The 13691-nt window shown below is 43.2% G+C and overlaps 1 protein-coding gene across 1 annotated transcript in view; it reads right to left on the bottom strand.

Moving 5' to 3' along the window:
• The window catches only part of LOC126248722 (uncharacterized), a 182185-nt gene that overhangs the window by 74751 nt on the left and 93743 nt on the right, over positions 1-13691 (bottom strand). The window lies entirely within an intron of this gene.

Raw genomic sequence — 13691 nt, 5'->3', positions numbered from 1 at the left:
TGTTTTTCTTCTGCATTGTTAGGTCAGCTTGAACTATTTGTCACCTACAATTTCCACCAATATTAGACCTGATAAAATGTTTTACGTTATTACCGAATTTAACATTCCATTACATTATTTCACGAAGATCATACTTTTTGCTCATTTTAACTGACATTACTGTCTTTGCATTGTAACACAGCTCAGGCAAGCTGACCGCAAGAGTTTAGGAGCAGTATGAGAATAAAAGTTTCGTATTAGTTGAGGAGTTAGGTGTATTCCTGCAGTTTTAGGGTTTTGGTGGGGATGTACATCACTGGGAAGCCGCCTTGCGATCTCTATGCAAACAAATCTGCTGCATTGTCGAGAACCCGTAAAAAAAATAATTGTCACGTTCCAGACATGCCTAAAAATGTGCCAGAACTCACAAATAACGCCGTCATCTACTAATGCTAGCGTTTCAGGACGCTGGAAATAGCCTCTTCAAATGAAGCAGGGTCTTTGCAACGGCGCAGCGTTCTGTTAGGTGAAGAGCAGCAGTGCGTCCAGGAAGTAGAGCTAGTACTTGGCTTGGAGCACGTGAACGACGCCAGGGAGGGCTTGGAACGTTACGAAGTTGCGGGCTCGGTTCAACAGCTGTAAAGTTTGTGTTTACGGGCAGGCCTGCAGTACAGCTATCAAGAGTCCCTACCGCCCTTTATGACTTTTGTTTGAAACATTTCGAACATTGCTGAAATGAGTTCTTAAGTTGTGAAACACGAAGACTTTTCCTAAATGAACTGGCTCGGTCGTAGCACAATCATTACTGTCTACATTGGCACGTCTTTTATAGAATATGATAAAATCCGCATCAATTTTGTGAACTCGACCTGCAATTTTTTGTGGGGGCATTTAACATAGGAATTGATGTCAGCATATGCAACGAATAATTTCAGTCCCCATAATTAAGCCACTGCTGGAAGAACTGTCAGCGCACGAAATGCTTTTATATTAAGCAACTCACGAACATCTTGTTGACCGGAAAAGGAATAAAATTTGAATTAACTATGGAAAAGCAATTACTTTTATCGCTAGAGTCTCGTGTTTTTAAAAAACAACATTGTCGGTGACTACGTAATTGTCCCTAGGAACTGTACCGTGACCTTGCGTGACAAATCTTCCCGACACTTGTCTAGGTTTTTGTGGCGGGTATCAAGATAGGAGGTAATCCTAACTATGAGGATTATTAATAAATGTTTCCCCACATTCATAGGTACACCGTTTCTAAACGCTACTAGCGACACTAGATGATACGCAGGTTAATGTTCACAGCTGAAACGTAATAAGATAAACAGCTTCACACAGTACAGTTAAACAACAAGAACTGTTCTTCCATAGAAGTGTCATTGTGAAAGAAACCACGACCTGCACAAACTCGGGCACACGCGAGCTACTTAAGGTCGACTACGCTCATCTCGCGCGTCTTACCCATACTATGCCACCGATTTTTGTGACAACGGCAACTTAAGACATCAGCCTAGTAATGTGCCACACTATTTCATTCGTCATGGGTGCCTGAGCGCTCTGTGTCTAACAAATTCGGAAACTGCGTAAGCTAATAATGAGGAACAATTTCCTAGCACCAAGAATGTTATCAGCCCTTCAACATTTTCCTGATTTATTTATGAAGAATAGGCGTTATATGCTGTTATACAATAAGCGAGACGAGAGTATTAATTTCCTCCCTAGCCACTTGTGTCAGCCTAGTCATAGATGTTTAGCTTTAAACTGTCATTCGACCTTGACTTAGTCGCCCATGTCTGAACAGCATATCCGAATGTACTAGTAATGACAACACTAGAATGACTTTATGGTAGGTAGGTTAAAATGTATACAGGGTGGTCAGAAACAGACTGAAAAGCTTGTAAGGGTGTTGCAGGAGAGGTTGTGCTGAGAAAGAATTGTGAAGGAAAAAAATCTGTACGTTGCACCTTTTCCCAGCATTAACATTTACCGAGCAAGGTGGTGCAGTGGTTAAGCAGACTGGACTCGCATTCGGGAGGACGACGGTTCAATCCCGCGTACGGCCATCTTGATTTAGGTTTTCCGTGATTTACGTAAACCACTTCAGGCAAATGCCGAGATGGTTCCTTTGAAAGGGCATGACTGACTTCCTTCCCCATCCTTCCCTAATCCGATTGGACTGATGACCTCACTGGTCCCTTCCCCCAGATCAACCAAACAACCACTAACAGTAGCCAAGATGGTCGTTGTGCGCCCAAATTACAGCTCTTGAACGCGATAGAATGCGGCAACGAGGAGGCATCTGCGTCTCCCTGCGTTACCAATTGTTAAAATACTCACTACCAGTTAAAAATATGCCTTAAGCTAGGTGAGGAAAAGTTACTTTCGTTCGGTTTGAGGAAACCGAACGAAGAACGCGGTAGACGACACCGCCTCTGGCAGACGGGTTTGAATTTACGCGTGTGACGATCTGATTGGCTAACTTCAATGCTAAACAACGGGGAAAAAGCACAACGTATCAAATTCATTCTTAATTATTTATCATCATGCCCTGCAACGCCCTTTCAAGCTTTTCACACTGCTTCCCACCACCCTGTATATCTTACAAAGTGTTAACGACATAATAGACTTACCAATTACAGTGAATAAAAGACTAACCACGAACTATATTAGCCCAATTACTGACATTTGTGCTTTACGTCTTCTGCTGCATCATTTTTCGTAGGCTTAAAAGCTTCTTGGGAGGGTAAATATCCTCACCGGAAAATTTAAAACTTATTTTTATCATCCACGTTATCAACACTTTTTCTAAGAAGACCGTAGTTATTCGCGAAGTAACCTGCTGGAAATTTTATTTATGTTATCAATTACCGCTTAGCGTTGGAGATATCACAGTAAGTGGACAGATCGTATATTAAACTCTAGTTCGTTGCCCGCTTTGTTGTTTATGTTGTAAGTGCAGTAACAAATGGTCTGAAGTTGCCTCTTCACCACACGAGCGTATTCCTATGTAACAGGACTCCCTGAACCATAAATCCGCAGGATATGAACCTTTCCTCTGAATTTGACATGTACAATTCTTAACTGCTTCCCGATATTGGGGAATATTTTTGCTGTTAGTGAAATCTTCGGCCCCCACTCCATTCGGGCAGTGAGCACTCGCCAATTCTTTAGATGAAGCTGATGTGTGTGTAAGAGAATTCCCCAGCAGTGGGATAGATTTTTTAAACCAAATATGCGGCGATGTACGTTAAGATCCCAGGTCGTGAAATCTTCTCGGGTGATCAGCCGAGTAAAGGTGTCGTCTTCTCGCAACGTTTCGAAGGGTTTCGTACCCATCATCTTCAAGCGAAGATGATGGGTACGAAACCCTTCGAAACGTTGCGAGAAGACGACGCCTTTACTCGGCTGATCACCCGAGAAGATTTCACGAATGGAATACGCCGAGAAAGTCTCAAATCACATTTAAGATCCCAGGTATCACACTTCGCAGCCACTCACCCCGATGGGCCCTCGTTTGAGAGAAATGAAAAAATTCCTGAATTGTGTGATACAATAGCGTTAAAAAGTTACATCAAATACTCTGGTTGCGTGGTGTAATGGAGTAAGAGGTTGTGGGTTCGAATCGTGTCAGGTGCAGTGTTTTGTTATAGTTATCAAAAGGACTTTGATCATTACTTTTATTGAATTAATTGCCTTAAATGTAATTTTTTATTTCTATTCCTTTGTCACATTATTTTAATCACCGAATGAACTATTTCCATTTGTTTAATTTTTCTTTATATCAGTCTTTTCCAATAGGAATTTTTGTGAATATGAATTCAATTATACTTATTTATTATGATATTCCATTATTTGAAAATTCCGATTAGTTAAAAAACTAAGGACCAAATCTATATTGAAGATGCATTGGTGTGAGAAATGTATTTCTCGTTACCAGATGTGCAATTTTTTTGCTTAGTAATCGTCATACAAATATTTAAAAGACAGCCCAAATACCTACTGGACTATGGACCAAACACATGATTTAATTGGAAGAAGGGTTTTTAAGTGTAACGAAATTCAAACAAAATGAGAAGTAGATATTATGAACGCAATAATGTGGACGAAAAAGCAGAGTGATAAAAGTAATTAAGTGGAAATTAGAACATAAAATTAATTTAAAAAACATGAAAAAGATTTTAAGTGGAAGAAGAGTGATAGGATGAAAAATGTGAGCAAATGAAGTTGGTATGATTAAAATGTGACAAAGGTATGGAAATAAAAAATACATTTAAATCAATTAATTGAATAAAAATGATGATCAAAGTCATTTCGATAAAGGTTTAAAAATAAATTTACTGCACTTGCCGAGACTCAAACGCACACACTCGTGCATTTGAAACAACTATCCTGTCCATTACACAATGAAATCAGCGTATCTTATCTACTTTTTGAACGCTACTGAGTGTCACACAAAACTTTTTTTCGTCAATTACCCACCTAGGTTCTTAAACTACGTAACCATATAGATGGTTTCATAAAGTCGACGGGGACACCTACATGTAAGTGATGCACTGAGCCTTGTCTAAGTCACCGTCGGAAACCAATGTGTTTTAGCACTGTATCTGACAGTCACAACTATAGAATATATTCTAGATATTACTAACAGTGATACCACTAAATTAGTACAGAGCTCATCCAGATAATCCCACCACACCACATTGTCCCCCAATTCACATCGACAGAGCGGCATTTCGACGCATGGTTGCAAAATATGCTGCTGGCACTAATGTAACACTTATTTTCGCACTACACAAAGCAGCGGTTCGAATTCGTTGAACCTTGCTCGTGCGAAGTTTTACGTTCTTACTTTGAGTTCACCTAGTTGCAGATATCTATCTTCTGTGTAATTTCGCATCTGTTCTGAATGTAAAACTACGCACCTACTCGCTATCTGCCTAACAACAACAACAACAACAACAACAACAACAACCTACAAGGCTGTCCAATTTCCGTCTGTTTACGGAAGTATTGTCACCTTCAATGACTTCACAAGTCCCAACAATTTTATGAGCCGATATTCTTTTACGAATGAGACTTAACACACCACCGCAACTGCATACAAAGCGAACGACGGTTTATACCAAAATAAGACAATTTCTACCCCGAATCGAATTTATAAATATAATTAGTATATCTTAATAACATGGGTTTCAGCTGACGCAATGTGCGTGCAAGAAGCGCTAGATAAACAACAGTTTACAGAGGGCCAGTATTGTCATAACTCTCCAGTGGATTTTTCGTGGAAGACGTTAGTAGGTCTGTAGCTGGAATGGAAGGGACGCGATGAATGGAGAACGCCGCCACGAAGCGACCTCATTGACCTGCGAGGACGTGAACGTGGGACGCTACGTCTCTCGGCCGGCCCAGCCTGCCTAACTTCCGTGCAGTGGGAGCCGCCACCTACTGCTTATCAAGCATGCTTTTTGTGACATGTCTTAGTGCAATACAGGCATACTGACCGGCACTTACGGGCAGCTCAACAATACCAGCTTGGCACAGTACTTCGTAGCAACAGCGCTGGTCAGAACGCTTGTTTCAGCGCAACAAAGCAATACAGAATTATTTCTCTGTTGTTAATTCTTTTTCGGCACACAAGCTACCCGTTTAGCGTACAAAAATTACATGCCAACTGACTCTACGGCTGCTAAAATCTCAATTAGATCCGTATGTCAGCATAATTAGTGCCGATTAAAGTGAGGGGGTGTTGATGGACTCGTTAATCCTTGATAATTTACGACCTAAGATGTCCATGATGACATCAAAGAGCCCCTTATTTTCATCATGTTTTACAGAGGACGGCAACACCCTGGAGAGTAGTTTACTCAGCCTCAGGAAGAAAGTCCAAAGCAACATATTTAACAGAATCTAACCATCTACCCATATGAAACTTCCTGGAAGATTAAAACTGTGTGCCGGACCGAGACTAACCCGGGACCTTTGCCTTTCGCGGGCAAGTGCTTTACCAACTGATCTACCCAAGCACGACTCACGCCTCGTCCTCACAGCTTTACCTCCGCCACTACCTCGTCTCCTACTTTCCAAGCGAGGAGAGCTTCTGTAAAGCTTGGAAGGTAGGAGACGAGGTACTGGCAGAAGCTGTGAGGACGGGGCGTCACTCATGCTTGGTTAGCTCAGTTGGTAGAGCACTTGCCCAAGAAAGGCAAAGGTCCCGAGTTCGAGTCTCGGTCCGGCACACAGTTTTAATCTGCCAGGAAGTTTCATATCCGCGTACACTCCGCTACAGAGTGAAAATCTCATTCTGGAAACATCTACCTATATGTTTATGGCCACAATCAATCACGTAACATCAAATGGTTTTGTTGCTATTGTGTGCCTACACAGTCTGTCGTCTTTATCTTGACCACACCAAATAACCCTATCCAGAAACTAAATAATTTATTTAAAAAATGTGGGGTCGTTAACCATTATGACTGCATTTCCTGTAACTTTGTTCGTTGCGGAGCAATTCTAAAAGCAACCTACATTTTTTTTTATTAGATAATCCACGTCTTTTCCTCAGAACCTAATCAGAGACCTATTTCAGTGTACCATTTACGTAAACATGACATTAAAACAACACAGATTCTTTGTTTCCATTTGTTTACCGTCAGCTCGAAGTGAAGGATTTATGTTAACACGCATACCTGCATTGCGTGCTAATACAGGACTCAGTTTGGCATTTCGTTTTCAATAACATCGTCTTTATGTGGATTGTATACTGCGATAAGTTTCTGAACAGGTCTTGAGGAGAGGAAGTGGAGATAGCAAATAGAAAAAAAATAGGGTCCCGTGTAAGGAAGATGTACTGCTCTTCATATTGCCGCAACAAACAACCAACGCAGCAACAAACAACCAACGCCGCCACAAACAACCAACGCCGCCACAAACAACCAACGCCGCCACAAACAACCAACGCCGCAACTAGGAAGGCAATTATGCTGGTTAATATCCCTCTGGTAACTAAACAATACTTCCTTATTATAATATTTACTTTGCTTTACAAAATAATGTACACTACTGGCCATTAAAATTGCTACAGCACGAAGGTGACGTGCTACAGACATGAAATTTAACAGACAGGAAGAGGATGCTGTGATATGCAATTGATTAGCTTTTCGGAGCATTCACACAAGGTTGGCGCCGGTGGCGACACCTACAACGTGCTGACATGAGGAAAGTTTCCAACCGATTTCTCATACACAAACAGCAGTTGACAGGCGTTGCCTGGTGAAACGTTGTTGTGATGCCTCGTGTAAGGGGAGACAGTACCATCACGTTTTCGACTTTGACAAAGATCGGATTGTAGCCTATCGCAATTGCGGTTTATCGTATCGCGACATTGCTGCTCGCGTTGGTCAAGATCCAATGACTGTTAGCTGAATATGGAATCGGCGGGATCAGGACGGTAATACGGAACGCCGTGCTGGATCCCAATGGCCTCGTATCACTAGCAATCGAGATGACAGGCATCTTATCCGCATGGTTGTATGGATCGTGCAACCACGTCTCGATCCCTGAGTCAACAGATGGGGACGTTGGCAAGACAACAACCATCTGCAAGAAAAGTTCGACGACGTTTGCAGCAGCATGGACTATCAGCTCGGAGACAATGGCTGCGGTTACCCTTGACGCTCCATCACAGACTGGAGTGCCTGCGATGGTGTACTTAACGACGAACCTGGATGCACGAATGCAAAACGTAATTTTTTCAGGTGAATACAGGTTCTGTTTACAACATCATGACGGTCGCATCCGTGTTTGGCGACATCGCGGTGAACGCACATTGGAAGCGTGTATTCGTCATCGCCATAGTGGCATACCACCCGACGTGATGGTATGGGGTGCCATTGGTTACACGTCTCGGTCACCTCTTGTTCGCACTGACAGCACTTCGAACAGTGGACGTTACATTTCAGATGTGTTACGACCCGTGGCTCTACCCTTCATTCGATCCCTGCGAAACCCTACATTTCAGCAGGATAACGCACGACCACATGTTGCAGGTCCTTTATGGGCCTTTCTGGACACAGAAAATATTCGACTGCTGCCCTGGCCAGCAAATTCTCCAGATCTCTCACCAATTGAAAACGTCTGGTCAATGGTGGCCGAGCAACTGGCTCGTCACAATACGCCAGTCACTACTCTTGATGAACTGTGGTATCGTGTTGAAGCTGCATGGGCAGCTGTACTTGTACACGCCATCCAAGCTATGTTTGACTCAATGCTCAGGCGTATCAAGGCCGATATTACGGCCAGAGGTGGTTGTTCTGGGTACTGATTTCTCAGGATCTATGCACCCAAATTGCGTGAAAATGTAATCACTTGTCAGCTCCAGTATAATATATTTGTCCAATGAATACTCGTTTATCATCTGCATTTCTTCTTGGTGTAGCAATTTTAATGGCCAGTAGTGTATTATGTAACTGAAGGTGGGGAAGAGGGGGAGGGGAGAAAGGAAGGGAAAGGGAAGGAAAAAAACCATTGTCAGCTGCATCGAGACTTCATACAGAATAATCGGCGATAGTGAAAGTGTGTGCCAGACTGTGATTCTAACCCAGGATCTCCTGCTTACAAGGCAGTTGCATTAAGAGGGACGGAGACTGCGGGTAGGTGGCACTGGGTGCGAAAGTGGGTAGGCTGAGAGGAGTGCCAAAATAGTTCGCGCGGTTGTGATAAACGCTGTTCGGGTGGTGCAGAGGTTAACTCAGCTGCACAGTAATCCGGAGATCCGGGGTGCAAATCCCGGTCCGGCACACATTTCCGCTCCTCGCCGCTGATTCCGCATAAAGTACTGATGCAGCTGACATCAATATTTCCTTCCATTTCCTTTCATTTCTGCCCCTCCAACTTCAGTTATACAATATATAGCACAGTTGCAGATTCAGTGTGGTTGGTTGGTTGATTTGATTTGGGGGATGGGACCAAATAGCGAGGTCATCAATCAGGCGGATTCCGCATTCTGTCTGTTCTTTTCGACATTCATATAATAAATGGGACACGCTGTAGCACTGAAGAAGGAAAAAAAAAATGTTCAAACGGCTCTGAGCACTATGGGACTTACCGTCTGAGGTCATCAGTCCCCTAGAACTTAGAACTACTTAATCCTAACTAACCTAAGGACATCACACACATCCATGCCCGAGGCAGGGTTCGAACCTGTGACCGTAGCGGTCGCGCGGCTCTGGACTGTAGCGCCTGGAACCGCTCGGCCACTCCGGCCGGCCTGTATCAGCAGTTTATAATGATATGTGATTGGTCCACCAACTTAGCTACAGTTTAGTCACGATCACAGCAAACTAGAATCAACACGGCTCACAGAATCGTGCTTATCACAGATCGACTCAGTGTGATAAATACAGAACACTTCGTTGGACTCCTATAATTTACGTGAAAAGAGGCTCTAGTAGTACTCTTTTAATGTATTTTATGTTTACACGATTTCTATTTTAGAGCAACAGAATTACCGTCCGTCCAACGTTTACTAAGTTTCCGGACGAAATCTGAAATACTACCAATCGACTGACCCTTAAATGTGCACACTGCATTTGTAACACAAACAAAGATTCACAACGAAATAGTGTTAAATCATACAGAGTTGTCACAAATAGTCTGGAAGCTTATATGGGTGTTGCAGGGGAGGTTGTACTGAGAAATAACTTAAGAAAAATATTTGGTACGTTGCGTCGTTCCCGATTTAATTGACATTGACGCTAGTCAATCAAGTCCTAGCGCACGCCAACTGCAGCACTTGCACGCGCTAAAACGCGATAATGCACAGACATCCGAGTGTCCGTGAGCTATCACTCGTTGAAATACTCATTACCAGTTAAATGTGCCGTTTTTGGAAGTGGTAAATTTAAGCTAGGTCAGGAAAAGCTACGTTTGTTCATTTTGACGAAACCAAACGAACAACATTGTCAACACCACCTTTGGCACATTGCTTTAGTCTGCGCGCGCAACGGCCTGATTGGCTAACTTCAATACTAATTAAATCTGAAACCACGCAACATATCGATTTGTTTATTATTTCCTTGCAACACCTTTACAAGCTTTTCAGACTATTTCTGACAAACCTGTGTATAAATGATATTTCAGCATTTACTTCCTTCGAGAATAAAAGATGTATTTCAAGGGTGAGTGAATAACGTATTAGAATTTCGTCGGTACATCCGGCCAACGGGGAAATGAGGCCTGTTTGCAAGGAACAGGGAAGCGTGTTTGCAGGACAGTTAAGAAACTCAGCTGCTTGGCTGTCGGCGCAGGGGACCGCCTATTACCGAAGTTACGGACGTTTTGGTGTCAACCAAAGGAACAGCCGTTACGAAATCTACGGTAGTCTGTCAACTGCACACCCCAGAATATCTGAAGTTTCTGGAAAATCACATGAGATGTTTCCGTTATGGAGTGAAAATTGATTTACTTTCTTACAGAAATTGCGTAAGTCATCAGAAAATGAATATCGAATTATGCTGATGATTCTAAACGTACAGGGTGGTTATAATTAAACTTTCGCTACTTGACCCAGTGGAGAAGAAAAATCAGTCTATCGTAAGGGTGCCGAAGTTTATAGGACTGCCGTTCAGACCGTGCGCTGCAGGATTTACATTGTTAACAGTGTCATTACTTGCCGTTAGGCATTGGTACTGGTACGCCGACGTAGGGTTGAAAGAAGTAGCAGTGTGCATTACACTTGCAGATGGCTGAGATGGGTCTGGACGAGGTGAAAAGGGCTTCACTCGAATCTGTTTCATCACAAGAGCAGCAATAGTTTCGCGAGTATCGACGCATTAAAGTAACACGGAGAGATTCTCTTTCCGCACCAGGATTGAAGAACACGATTCGGAAGTTGAGCTAACTGGCGATTTGGGAATTGCTCGCCGGAGAAGCCGACGGCCAATTGCGCTACAAACTGTAGTTACTGTTGCCGTGGCTGAGGATCGTGGACGCAACGTGCGACCGTCAAGCAGTATACGAGCTGTGTCACTAAAGCCGAACTTTCCATGGTGCACGGTTTGAAGAGTGCTATGAACAATTGTGAAATGGCATCTCTACAATTTCCAGGCTGTAGTGGATCCAGATGGTCGTCACATTGAGCAATGTTTATATCCTGTAACGTAAACATGGTACGCAATTAAACAATGTTACCCTTTCACGTGGAAATAAAAATGTGTTCCTTGCCGCAGTGGCTACACCGGTTCCCGTGAGATCACTGAAGTTAAGCGCTGTCGGGCGTGGTCGGCACTTGGATGGGTGACCATCCGGGCCGCCATGCGCTGTTGTCATTTTTCGGGGTTCATTCAGCCTCGTCATGCCAATTGAGGAGCTACTCGACCGAATAGTAGCGGCTTCGGTCAAGAATATCATCTTACGATCGGGAGAACGGTGTGCTGACCCCACGCCACTCCTATCCGCATCCTCCACCGAGGATGATACGGCGGTCGGATGCTCCCGGTAGGCCACTCGTGGCCTGGCGACGGAGTGCTTTTTTCAGTGGTTTATTCGTCATTTCTGTTTCATATATTCTTACAAATGTATATACAAAGTTTCATTGTCCTATGATCATTTTCTCATCATGAGGCCCCTCTATAAAGTAGTGAAGGTTTGATTATAACCACCCTGTATAACAAATCGTCGACGACGACGGATGGATGGTGGTATGGTGGTGACGACGACGGATGGATGGACGGACGGATGGATCGACGACGACGACGACGACGACTACGACGACGACGACTACGACGGATGGACGGATGGATCGACGACGACGGATGGATGGATGATGGGTTTGTGTGGCACTCAACTGCGCGGTTATCAGCGCCCGGACAAATTCCCAACCTTTGCTCAATTCAATCTCGCCACTTTCATGAATGCTGATATGATGAGAACACAAACACCCAGTCATCTCGGGACAGGTGAAAATCCCTGTCCCTGTCCCTGGCCCGGCCCGCGCTCAGCAAGCGAGAACGCGACTGGGAGACCACGAGCTGTGGACATATAACAAATCGAGTATTCCATCTGTTCCATATTTCTCTGGCTCCAACTTACGGCAATTGCTTTACGTGAAAAATCTGAACTTTCACCATGGTTCTAATTCCATGTGAAATTTTAGCTTTGTGCGGCGTGCCATTGCAGGAGCAATGGTGTCTTCTGAACCATGTTTAGCAAAGGACTTCTGTTTATATTTGGGTCGATGACCATTATTTTTAATATGGTCCAGCAGCTGAATGATGCTATAGCTTTTCCGATCTATAGATACATGGTTTAACAACTCTATTTTTGTACATTAACAAACACACAGCAATCACCTGTTAATGCAGTATCACCTTACACACTGTGTAGAGCGTATTCATGTGACGTATGTGTTTTTAATTATATGTTCACCAGTGTCAACTTTTTCCAGTTAACACCAACGTACGCTCGTTGGCCTACCGCCTACTTTATCATATCTAAAGCGACCTACGGTAGATTTGTGAATGGTGGAGTCTGTGGCAGTTGACCCCAAATGTAAATAAAATTAACTCACTGTGCATACACTTGTCCAACTGCCCTACCGATGACCAATTGCTGAAGACAGTGTATACTGTAAAATAATGAGTGACTGTCCAGAGAGACTAAGTGCAATTACCACATAAAATAAAAGTTTAGAGAGCTTGCTTTCCGGGAAGAGTCAGACAACATATTACTTGCACATACACCTCGCGAAATGGCCTCGATGAAGAAATTTGAGAAATTAGAGCTAGTAAAGAGGCTTACCGACAATCATTCTTTCCATGCGCCTTTCGTGAGTGGAACAGGGAAGGCGAGGACTGGTGAGTTTTATCAGAAATACCCTCCGCCATACACTGTCAGGTAGCTTGCGGAGTATTGGTGTAGGTGTAGATGAGGGGGACCAGCCGCCTAACTGTCTAGTAATTTTCCCTGATAAATCAGGCAGTCTGTACGAAACAATTAAATCAAGAAGAAACTCTTGTTTTATTGAAAATCAGACTTTCTCTAGGCCAACGACCTGTGTGCTGTAAATCAAGAGTCGTCGCTGCTATTCTAATATAGCTACGCGGATTCAGAAACGAGAGAGCATTGAGTATTTCCCTGTCAGCTGGGAAGCTGGGCTACTACGTTTCATACTGGACGCACGGACAGGCTTATACTATCTTTATAATGTGCTACGCATTGTATATTTGCAGTTTAATGCAGAACAAACAAGTAAAAAGTGCTGTATCTACTAAATTCTCTCGTATATCTTCATAAACAAAAATATCGGATTTACCAAATTCGACGCTTTCTGCACAATTGTTTATGTAGACTAGATTTACACTGTGTGACTGGTAAACTACATTGCTGGGGTAGGATTTTTTAAATAAATTTCCAGTAACACTGTAGCTACAAAATTACTATTTCTGCCTACACGTCTTGTATGAACCTTGTGCATACGCTCAACAAGAGGAGGCGGTAAGCAATTTTTTTCATCATTGCCTTCGCAAAAAATTTCGCCTCAACCTATTTACTATTGAATATTACTTTTCACTGTATCATCAATTGCTTTCGACAGCGACACTAAACCATGTTTCCCCACATTAGTGACAACTTTGAACAGCTTGGAATTTACGTTCTCGTTCAGAAATCGACTGGCAACTTCTATGTCAACTGGTGCTCTTTGACAGGGG

This window comes from Schistocerca nitens, chromosome 3 (genome assembly GCF_023898315.1).
Source record: "Schistocerca nitens isolate TAMUIC-IGC-003100 chromosome 3, iqSchNite1.1, whole genome shotgun sequence".
In the NCBI taxonomy this organism is placed as follows: domain Eukaryota; kingdom Metazoa; phylum Arthropoda; class Insecta; order Orthoptera; family Acrididae; genus Schistocerca; species Schistocerca nitens.
The sequence above is the reverse complement of the archived record's forward strand: the minus strand, read 5'-3'. Positions and strand labels throughout refer to the sequence as shown.